This window comes from Austrofundulus limnaeus, unplaced genomic scaffold (assembly GCF_001266775.1).
Source record: "Austrofundulus limnaeus strain Quisiro unplaced genomic scaffold, Austrofundulus_limnaeus-1.0 Scaffold11, whole genome shotgun sequence".
Classification (NCBI taxonomy): domain Eukaryota; kingdom Metazoa; phylum Chordata; class Actinopteri; order Cyprinodontiformes; family Rivulidae; genus Austrofundulus; species Austrofundulus limnaeus.
This window is the reverse complement of record NW_013952413.1, coordinates 1,948,409-1,959,856: the sequence shown is the minus strand read 5'-3', so window position 1 is coordinate 1,959,856 and position 11,448 is coordinate 1,948,409. Positions and strand designations below refer to the sequence as shown.

Genomic DNA, 11,448 nt, shown 5'->3' with positions numbered 1-11,448 from the left:
GTTGCACTGCACATCATTTTTGTTATTTTGCACATTGTACAAAAGATTTTTAGTTGCTTAAAAAACCCGTCAGGTTTTATTTTAATTGACTAACTAAAGGAAAGATTACAAAATTATTCAACGAAAAGGACAATTATCAGCATTGAAATTGTCGATACTAAAAATCCTATTATCTCCCCACCCTCGTTTTCATCATAAATGACTTTTTTTTCTCCTAAATAAAATAAGTTGGGACATCTGATTGTAATTCAAGCCAAGCTCTTTATTCAGAACTATCCACTGAAGCATTTTTACGTTATTTTTAATGCATTAACCTGATTGAAACCACTGTTACAAAAAAGCCATTTTAAGTAAGATGAACAGCAATCTGAGTGTCTGGTATTACAAAAAATGACTTTTTATAAAAGCTAATTTGAAGCCTTTAAGTGTTTATTAAAACACTCCGACAATAAAACAAAGACAGAAGAAAGAAGGAAAGTGTTGTACTCTGATGATATGCCAATATGCCCCAGGAAGCACAAAGCAGAATTGTTTCTCCAGAATGGCCACGCAAAGCTGGCACGTTGATCACACAACTCTGCTCCTATTTCATCCACCTCCTGTTGTAAAACCCACCGTATGTCCACTGACCTTTTGTGGAAATACCGATGCAGGCTTTAGATCTGCTGCTCTGTGCCTTAATGACTTTGGAACCTGCCAGAACAAAATTAGGTSCATCGATAAAAATACAGCTTTAATCAGGAGCTGAAGGAACAGCAGTCATAGCAACCTTTTTTTTCTGTGTTTACTAAAGCTGAGCCACGATCATCTCACAGAGGTGAGCAAAGATGAGTACAGGTGAGTCCGGCTTTATTTTCCCTTTCATTACCAGAAACAAGAACGTCTATTTTCTTGCATCTTCCTAAAGCAGGGGTCTGCAGCCTATGGATCTGGGGCCACATGTGGCTGTTTTGTAAGCAAAATGTAGGGATGGGTATCTTTTGACATTTCAATCAATTCAGTACCAATTTTCAGTACTTTGTGTGTGTTGTTTTTTAATAATAAAATATTTTTATTTAACATATTTATTTCTCAATATATAAAATTTAACAAATATCAGGACAACATCCAACCCTTTGCATTGTAACATCAGTTGTTAAGTGGCTGTACTTGTGAGCAAACGAACGTCGTGCTGACCAGATAATTAATCCACCAGATAATTCTGAGGCAGTCTGTTCGGTGAGTTTCACTCCAGGAGCTGCGAGGCTTTAAGCTACGTTCAGACTGAACTCTGTTTACTGAACCAGCAGCTGCTGAAGTTATTACACTCTTGCGTGATGCTGCGTTCAGGACAAGCATGGACCCCCCCCCCCCCACACACACACACACACACACACACACACCCTCTTATGCATGGYACCGTTTGATGTTACGTGAATAGGTACTCAGTAGTACCGAYGGAATACGGTTGGTACTYATGAAAGTATCGAATTTGGTACCCATCCCTACAAATATGTGATAAATACTACTAATACAAAAAGTAAAACATGTTGATTAGCTCATGCTAGCCTAAATAATCCAACTTCTTTCTATGATCTTTCTCTCAAATCTATCAAAATSACCTTTAAAGCAGGGGTGCCCAAACATTTTCCCTGAGAGGGCCAAAATGAAAATCTATCCAGGGCTGTGGGCCAAATGCAGTAATAWAATACATGAAATGYGAATACTTTTTAAGTAAAGTCCTTTATTTTTAGCGATTATGCTGTGCAATGGCCCTCTTTTGTTTAAGTCTGTGCACTTGGATAAAGTCTGTCATACTCTCAAGTAGCAAAGGCTCATGGGACATATCATAAATTGATAAAATATGAGTTTTTGTGGCCTTATAAAGTGWGCAAATCTACACGTGGGGTTAAATCTGATCTAAATATTTATTGTTGTCATTTCATGTTTCATGTTTAATCCTGATAAATTAAAGCTAAAGTCAACAGCATGAATGAAAACTACCTTCGCTACAGCCCTTTTATATAGTCATTTGACCAATGGAAATACTGTGTTTCTACATAGAATAACAGGTTACAACCTTTTAACTTTGGCGACTGTTGGTGGGCCGAATCAAATGGTTTGGCGGGCCAAATTTGGCCCCCGGGCCCCACTTTGGGCTCCTCTGCTTTAAAGAATTTGAAGACTACATAATAATAAGAATTAGAAAACACAACATGCCTGAATAGTTCGGTTGTACTACTTTTTCTGAAATTTGGTACAAATTCTGTATTTTCTTGTTYACATGAATACAGTCTTTCCATTTGACTTGATGTGTAAAAATAATAAAATTCACAATATATTTTCTAGTTTTATAATGTCACCTCCACTGGCCAGAAAGGTTCCCCAAAAGGCCTCAAAAAGGCCCACGGACCACCAGTTGATAATCAAAGTTGCAGCTTGTTTTGCAGCTCTGGACACATTTTATTAATGTGTCAAGTAGCAGAAATGGCTCTTTTGATTGTAAAGGTTGCAGACAGTAACAGCACAGTAACATAACAGTAACAGTTTTTTTTTTCAGTAAACACAAACTGCAGTACAAAGTAATTGTTTTAAAATAATGGTGTAATCAATGACATTTCAAGTAGAACAATACTTTACCTTTAGGTAAATTCAATAAGCATAAACTGGACATTAATGTGAATGTATTTTTATTTTTTTTATTTTTGGCTAAGCAGCATCTTAACCCAGAAAAAAAATGAATTTCCTGCAAGGACTAAACCATCTGTCTTCTCAGTTCAACTTGAAAGCCTGCCAGGATTTCCACAAATCTCCAGTTAGCTGATTACAAACACTTGCAAAACATTAAAACTGGAGGCACTCGCTTGTATTAATTGACTAATTCAATGTAAAGTTTTCTCAAGCTTTAACGTTGTTCTGCAGCGTCTAACGCTGTAATAATGAGGGCAACAAGAGATACAACATAATCCACACACTTCTAATTTTCAAAACGGAAAAGGATGAGATGCGTGTTCGTTGTCATCTGCGTGGAGATTTCAGCCGAGAGGACGAGCGCGGCTCCTGAGAGTTGCCTCATTTTAATACATGCTGCTCCTCTGCGCTACTTAAAACACTTTTGACATTGTGTCTTTGTCGGGGCTTACACAGTTTGAAACGGCGCCAGCATATGTGTCTTCCCCGAAAAAAAAAAAGAAAAGAAAAGAAGGAAAAAAACCCATAAAATTCCATCGTCAGGAGGAAGCAAACTAAAGCTGTGACCTTCYGGAGGCCTTGGCTTTCAAGCGTAAAAGAGAGCATCAAAAAGAACCACTGAGGTCGCAGCTGCACTCCTTTCATAGCATTTGATGTCTTCCTCGCTTTGAGAGATTTTCATGCAAATTTGACTGTTTTTGACAGCCACACCATTACACACAGCACTGCTTTGTTGAACAGACACTAAACACCAAACAGAACTTGAGGTTTTCACAGAACACTGCGCTGCGACTTGCTTGAAAAGCAACCATTTCCACAACCGTGTATAGGCTGACTGTGACTGTTTGTTGTTTTCTCTCTCTGAAATTTTATTCTCAACTTGTTTGATTAATGTGTTTTGATTGGACGAATGGGCTGATTTTCATCTTTCATTCTAACAGCGTATATCTATGCATCTGTTTGTCCTCTGTATCAGCCACTGTCCCACACAGTGATTGCTCGTGCCAGGGGACATGGGTGCTGACCTTGTTTCTGTTGATGCTGTGCCTGGCTGAAATTCTATCCGTCTTTGCCTTGTCATGTTTCTGTCTTGTTTGTTGTCCTATTAGTCCATAATTGTCAATGTCATTGCAGATTTAATGATTTTGTCCCTGGCCTTGTTACATACTTGGCTGATGTCGTCAGTCTGTATTTGATTTGGTTTTACGGTTGGAAATGTGACCTTTCTTAATTGAAAGTTTGAAATTGATGGCGCTGTTCGTGCCTCATTCATTTTCACCACTCGGCCTGCCACGATCAGTGGCAATAATTCTGTTTTGTTTTGCTTTTTTCCCCCCACAGAAGACATTTTAGCTCGCTGATTTATGAGCATTTTATCAAAAACTGAACATCTACTCTGATTTTTCACTTCGGTTCTGTAGTAAGATCCAACAACACCAATATGTTTTTTGGGATTATTTTGTCTATCAAGTTGGCACAATGGCAACAAATTTAGAGGTTCTTACTGCTACAAATAACCATAAAATCCTTTGCAGTATGTGAAGTCAGAAAGCCTTGGATTAGCCTAGTGAAAAGTGAGACAAATGGTTTGCACAGTGAGAGCACTGCGTGGGTTAGGACTACAATCTCAAGACTGGATACCCCCAGCCCACTACCACTGCCCTGATTTTTATAGAACATGACTTTCAGATGCTGTTTTTCATTTCATTCTTTAAGCCTACCACCCTGCATTGGTTGAAATATGCCATACTTTCAGTACACAGCCAATGTTCATATGCCTGGCCAAAAAAAAGTCTCCACCTGGATTTAACTAAGCAAATAGGTACGAGCCTCCTATTGGATAATTACTGCATGGGTGATTATCTTTCAGCTGCAACAAGTTATTTAACCCCAACTGGTGCAATGAGTTGCTTCTCATTTCTGAAACAACCATGTGGAAAGACATCCCATGATCGTGGAAAAGATGTCTGTTTGAGAAGGCTCAAATCATTGGTTAACCGGGAAAAAAGGCTTCAGTTTGATAGGTAGCATAAAGATTGGACTCTGGAGCAACTGAAAAAGATTATGTGGTTTGATGAGTCCAGATTTACCCTGTTCCAGAGTGATGGGGCATCAGGGTAAGAAGAGAGGCAGGTGACATGATGATCCCATGCCTACTGTACAAGCCTGGGGGGTGCAGTGCTATGATGTGGGCTTGCTGTAGTTGGTCAGGTCTAGGTTCAGCAACAGTATGTGCTCAAAGAATGAGGTCAGCTACCTGAATATACTGAATGACCAGGCTATTCCATCAATGGGTTGTTCCCTCCATAATGGCACGGGCCTATTCCAAGATGACAATGCCAGGATTCATCAGGCTGACATGTGAAAGAGTGGTCCAGGGAGAATTACACATCGTTTTCACACGTGGATTGGCTCCACAGAGTCCATTGAGAATCTTTAGGATGTGCTGGAGAAGGTCAGACCACCATCATCAATGCGAGATCTTAGTGAAAAATTAACACAACACCGGATGGAACTAAATCTTGACATTGCAGAAGCCTATCCAAACAATGCCACAGAGAATGTGTGCCGTAATCAAGGCTGAAGGTGGTCCAACAAAATATTAAGTGTGTGAGATTTTTTCCCATATATATATATATATATATATATATGATTTAGCGATTCCATCATGCCAGATGCCCTTCCGGATGCAACCTGGGCCGGAACAAGGATTAAGACTACACCACTGACCACCAAGCCACTGCAGCCCCCTTTACCATCTGCTCTGTAACACCACCAACCTTGGATGCACAAAAAATTCCTGCATAATTGTGGAAAACCTAACCGACAAGCCAAAACTGCTAAGACACATTGGCTGCAACTCAGACAAGACCTTTTGTTTCAGCAGGCAAAACCATCAGAGAACAAGTTGTTACAGGAGAACAATAGCATTGTCTGGAAAACAGACAGCTCTTAACAGGAGTGCTGACAGTGTAAGGAAATGCTGTGAATGGATCAAGGTTCTAAATGAATTGGTTTGAAGAAAAAAAACTGTAAGTAAGAGAGAAAAATGTACCCATCAGCAGTCGTCGTAGGGTTTCTGAGACTGTTTGGAGGAACGGCAGAGACATATTTATAAAAGGCCCCAAAAAGGTCAAGGAAACGCAGATTGGCATGGCGGAACACACACACACACATGCACACAAATACATTCTAATTTAAAATGAAAATGTTTAACACTAAATTTTACTATTAATAACTTCGTAGCATGCTTGAGAACTTAGTCAGCACTTCTTTTACAAAGAAACATTAATTCAAAATTATTAACCTGCTTCATCCTGGATTTTAAAAAGGACACAACCATACTAAATAACGTCGCTTATATTTGCTTTACATTACATCCAACAGCCATTCTATCAGCTCAGTCTTATCACACATACCTCATTTGTCCTGTTATTTTCATTTAGCATTTCTTATTTTTTTTATCCTTTATCCCCACAGTTTGACCGTTACATACCCCCAAACGCCCTCAAATGCTAAAAGGTTGGACAAGAAAACCCCAAATCTTAATCACCACAGAGATAGGAAGGACAGATCCTTCTCTGTGCATGCTAATCAGCATCCTTCCTCAGCAGAAAAGGTTATTCTCTGAATTAATGAAAATCCAAGGCGTTCTGAGTAAACACGTTTTCAGGATACCTGCAATAATACCTCTATGTCACAACAGCCTCATCAACTGCTAAACACTTTGTTTAAATGTTACCTACCTTTAAACATGTTCACATGTAACCAACTTGCTAAATAAAACAACTTTATTATATAAATTTAATCCAAAACTGTTTTAGCCTTTGACTATTATGTGCTAGGGCTGGGTGCCATGACCAATTCCCTAAATTGCTTTGATTTTAATTCTGAATCGATCAATAATGAGTTGATTCAATTAGATTCACTCGACTCTTAAGTAATGAAAATAGCTCAACTGCATTGCGAAATACACATTTATTTTTTTTAATTTTCTCTACACCAAAAGCAATAGGTTTTGAGGGCAAACTTGTAAATCAAAGAGTTTAAACTTGAACTGCAAACGAAACTGTCTCAAGTCTCAAACATGCAGTTTTCAAATTAAAAGGGAATTGCACGTGTACTTGAACTGAACCATTACATCATGGTAATTTCCATTAAGACATTGTTTAAATGTCAAAATAATAATAATGTGAACAAAACGAAATGCTCTCATTGGGATGTCATCTTTCCCACATTTGTATACCCTGGAGAGAAGAGTTACAGTCAGGTGTACCATGTCAGAGTTTGTTTCGAGCACCTGAATGAGCCACTTGAAGCTTTTGTTTTCCTCTATCGAGTGCAGACATAAATCTTTACAAACAAAAGTTGTGATGGCCTCAGCAGTCCTTAAAGCCCACAAAGAATCGGCTGGTAATGTTTAGGTTCTTTTGTTTTGCCCTGGACGAGTGTTGGAAGCTAACGTTGGTGCTGAGCGTCAACCAGACATAAATGTATGGCAAGCCAGGAGTGATGCTAAACAAATGTATGGCGCAGTATGAGGGTCAAAATTAAGTCTATTACCCAACCAGCCACCAGTAACTGAGCAGCTTAGAGGCCAGCACAGGTAAATGAGAAGGAGACTATTCATTTGCATTAGTAACAGAGAAGCAAGCGACTAGCATGGATAAGCGGGCATTAGCATTGGAGAGGCTAGCGACTAGCATGGATAAGCTGGCATTAGCATTGGAGAGGTTAGTAACCAGCATTTCTAGGCTAGTGACCCACTGGATTGCCAACTCCCTCTGCTGTCCTCTAAATGTGCCTCTGCTTCATCACTGGGAGACTACTGCGATAAAAAAGCGATCTCATGCCCAATGATTTGATATTGCAAAATTTAAATTAAACCAATCCAAGATCGATTTGTTTTTTTGTCTGAGCCCTAGTAAGTGCACTGTTTTTTTTACGCTTTTCAAATCAGCTGAATCCCCTTAAATCTTCATTCCTCCGTGCAACAAATCCACATWGTTTATTTTGCAGAAACAGCTCATCTATAATGAAAGCTGCATGTCCTGGCCTGACTCTTATCAAACAGTGGTTTAACCCCAAGCCTAGGTGAGAGCCACTGTTTAAAACTTATTCACTGACACATTGTATGGTTTGGAACAGTGCTGTTTTGTGGAAAGCTTTAAGGACTAATATAAAGCTGAACTAATTTAGATTTTATCTTTCAGATCATAGATCTGGTAGGGGACATCTAGATAAAGGATGGGAGAGAAAAAATGTAGTTGCATGTTTTGTTTCTTTTTAGAATAAGTATSTGTGAGGATATTTTTTAAATCTTTGTCTTTCATTGCTGCAGTGTAGAGGAGCACTAACTCAATGGGTGGACAGTTTTGTAAGCCTCAATTTATTTTAGATTAAAAGCAGAACCTTTATTGAGTTTTGAGTTCCACATGTTTGCTCGGTGAAAGGATGGGACCCGGTCTGAGAGTCGAAGACCGCAGCGGTGACTCCCTCATCCATCTCCTATTCTCTGCTGGAAAGGTAAGATCCAAATTGAGACAATAAATTGGTCTCGGCATCCCTCACTAAGCTTTGCTGGAGGTCTTTTTCTCCGCTGTCACATCTTTTTTTTACGCAAACACAGGAGGAATTATTGAGTAAAAGATTAAATGAAATCAATTTGTTTAAAGAGCTGATTGTTCCTTTTCAAATGGTCAGTTTAAAACTACAAATAAAGAAGATTAGACTATTTTAAACATTTTGGGATTTATGTTCTAGTAAAGTAGATATTTAATTTRAACTGAAACCGATTACATTTAATAGTGTTGTCGCAGAAGACCTWTAATAAACACGAGTCTTTTTGGTTGACAGCCAGCTTTGAGGAAGTTTACTGAAGTGGTGGTTCTCAGACAGTAACAGAGCAAAGAAGAACCCCAAAAATAAGGGTCTCGTGGATGTTATATCCTTTATCTGTCATCCTCGCCAAAACTTTGTCAAGATTTGTGAGAGTTTTTCAAATACACAGACATTGATGACCTTCTGRCAACTCTTTCCTGGAGAATATTTAGACCCCTTTCCCATCATCTGTACGCAGTGTCACTTCAACAAGTACATCATTGCAAATACACACTCATGACAGCAAACTCTTCAATTCTGTGCCACATAACAGCCAACTTTTGTACTTTTTCTAATCTGCTAGAACCAAATGTGAGGTTGTTTTTCACTGAGAGAACCTGGCAGAACTTTCTGGACTAAATAGTTAGAGAAAACATGACCCTGATAAACCTGCTACTTCAATAAAACTTTGTCAAGACATTAAAATGAAAATTTTCACTTTTTTACACCCTACAAGGACCTTTCTTTTAAAATTAAACTGTTTATATTAGTTATTTATATTATTAAATTTCAACGCTAATTTTATCCAAGCTCTGTACTATAATTTGACTTTGTGCTTCACTCCCTGTGTGTAAAGAAAACCCARAAAAGTACAAATATATGTTTTGAATTCTACAAACAAAAATATATACTGTTCAGAAATCATTTGAGAGCTAACATGTTTTAGAAAAATGACAAAATAACCCTTAGCAAAATGTAGTATATGCAAGTATCCATTAAGTATATTCATTTTAAACTAAAATAAAAAAGTATACCTCCGGTTTACTTTTTATGTACTTATCTGACCACGTTTATCTTACACTTTGGCTTGTACTAAAAGTATACTAAAAACTTAGGTATACTTAGACWATACTGATGTTTAAACTTTTGGWCAAGATAAACTTTAGTRGTACACTGAAAGTGCATTTTCACACAGACTGGTTTATTGTAGTATATTTCAAGATTAAACTAAAAGTGCACTTAGATGATTACGTTCACTACACTTTTGAGTTTACTTTCATAAACTTTTCATAGGTCAATTTAGTCCTAGAAGTATACTTTTTAGTAAACTGCTAGTATACTTACAGTATATTAGTGTACATGGTAAATAAAAGTACACTTAAAAAACAAAAAAAGGTCCCAATTTAGTACAAACAAGTAATGAATCATAAGTACATGGTGCCTTGATATACATAAACTTATACTCAAGTACACTTATTAAAATGAATTTCAAGTATACTACTTTTTGCTATCCTTAATACTTTTTATAATCAAAAAAAGTCCCAATTTAGTACGAACGAGTATTAAATTTGTATATTTTCTAGCACACCAAGTGCATGTTGCCTAGTATACTTGATATTCTGAAACTTATACTCAAGTATACTTATTAAAATGAACTTCAAGTATTCTACTTTTTCATGAGGGAAGACACAAGTTATAAATAGGTCTGAAATCTAAGCTTTGATTAAGCAAAGTTGTTCACTTTTTTCACTAATTAAAGTTATTTTATTTTTTATGGAGTGGACTGAGTGTAAGTGAGATACATTTTACTTTATTGCACTGTGGTTTGAGTACAAATTAGGTTTTGACAAACAGAAGCCATATAGTGGTGAACATACACTCAGAGCAAAAAAATAAAAAAAATAAAAAACCAAAACATTTGAGCGCTGATAAAGTGAAACACTGGACACTTTGGAAGCTCACCGTATCTCTGACTGGTAAAATYTGAAGGACGCAGCGATAAGAGTCTGGTCCAGGGCTGTATTCAGGGCAAGCTAAGATCCACAGAGGGTTTTCAGCTCCATTTTATTTTGACCCGTGAGCTGCCAGACCTATTTAATATTTCACAGTTCTCTGTGAAATAGCGGCAATAATTCAGTGTGAACAATAAATTGGCTACAACCAACTCTCTGTAGTGAAAATTTGGAGGGTTTCAGCTTTTGATCACTCAGCCAAGTCCCTAAAATCATACATCCATAAAAAGCTACGCACTTTTCAATGCATGAAATTATAGTTTGATATGTCAAGCCATGACAAACAAGAACTTTAAAGTGTTAAATTGAAGGCTGGCTGACAAAGACCTCCGACTCTGCACTTGGTTGTGTAAGAAGAAAGTTTTGTTTTAAAAAAAGTCTTTCATAAATAAAAAAAAAAACCTATCAACACGCTATAACTACAGTATAATACTAAGACTGTCAGTGAAATGTTTTAAAGGTTATAGATTAAGGCTCATCAAAACAAGTTTTTATTTAGGTTTCACGAATAGAGGACATTTCTCACGTTATGCAGTTCACCTAAAGGATCTTTTATTTTGAAAGTCTTCTTTTTATTTTGTGTCAAATTTGGTTTAGACTTAAACCTTTTGTTTCCAAATAAGCCACAAACAGCTAAAGTATGAAATTTAATTAAATAATGAATAAAAACACAAAGAAACATCCAGAGCCGGCTCTTGGCATAGGTGAACTAGGCGGTCGCCTAGAGCGCCATCTGCTGGAAGGGGAACCAAACTGCAGAAAAAAAGTAATTATTTGTAATCCCTGGTTGTAACTCTGCTCAGTGCCCCTTTCAATTAGCTTTGTCTTAAAAAAACTATAATGAATTATTACAGGAAAAATAAACTACTCTACCCATAAAACATTCCCCCACCCATTGCAGCAAATGCCCCCACCCTCTCTCTCAAKTGATTGACGTTGCACTGACTCGTCCTGCTCCGACACTCTGACGGGGGAGGGGCTAGTAGTGACTCTCAGGTAGCGGTTCGTGTTGACAAACTCAATAACAACAAGTCTGTATTTTGTTGTTTCATACATGTCAAACTCTTCGGACGTTTACCTGTATAAAAAGCCTCAAAAATACGTAAATTTTGCAAAAACTCCATACAACTCGCACCCGCGGGGCGGGGGGGGGGGGGGGGGGGGG

At 37.7% G+C, this 11,448-nt stretch overlaps 1 protein-coding gene across 1 annotated transcript in view; it reads right to left on the bottom strand.

Moving 5' to 3' along the window:
* gria2b (glutamate receptor, ionotropic, AMPA 2b) overlaps positions 1-11,448 on the bottom strand; it is a gene marked incomplete at both ends in the record, with an annotated part of 50,275 nt that overhangs the window by 29,603 nt on the left and 9,224 nt on the right.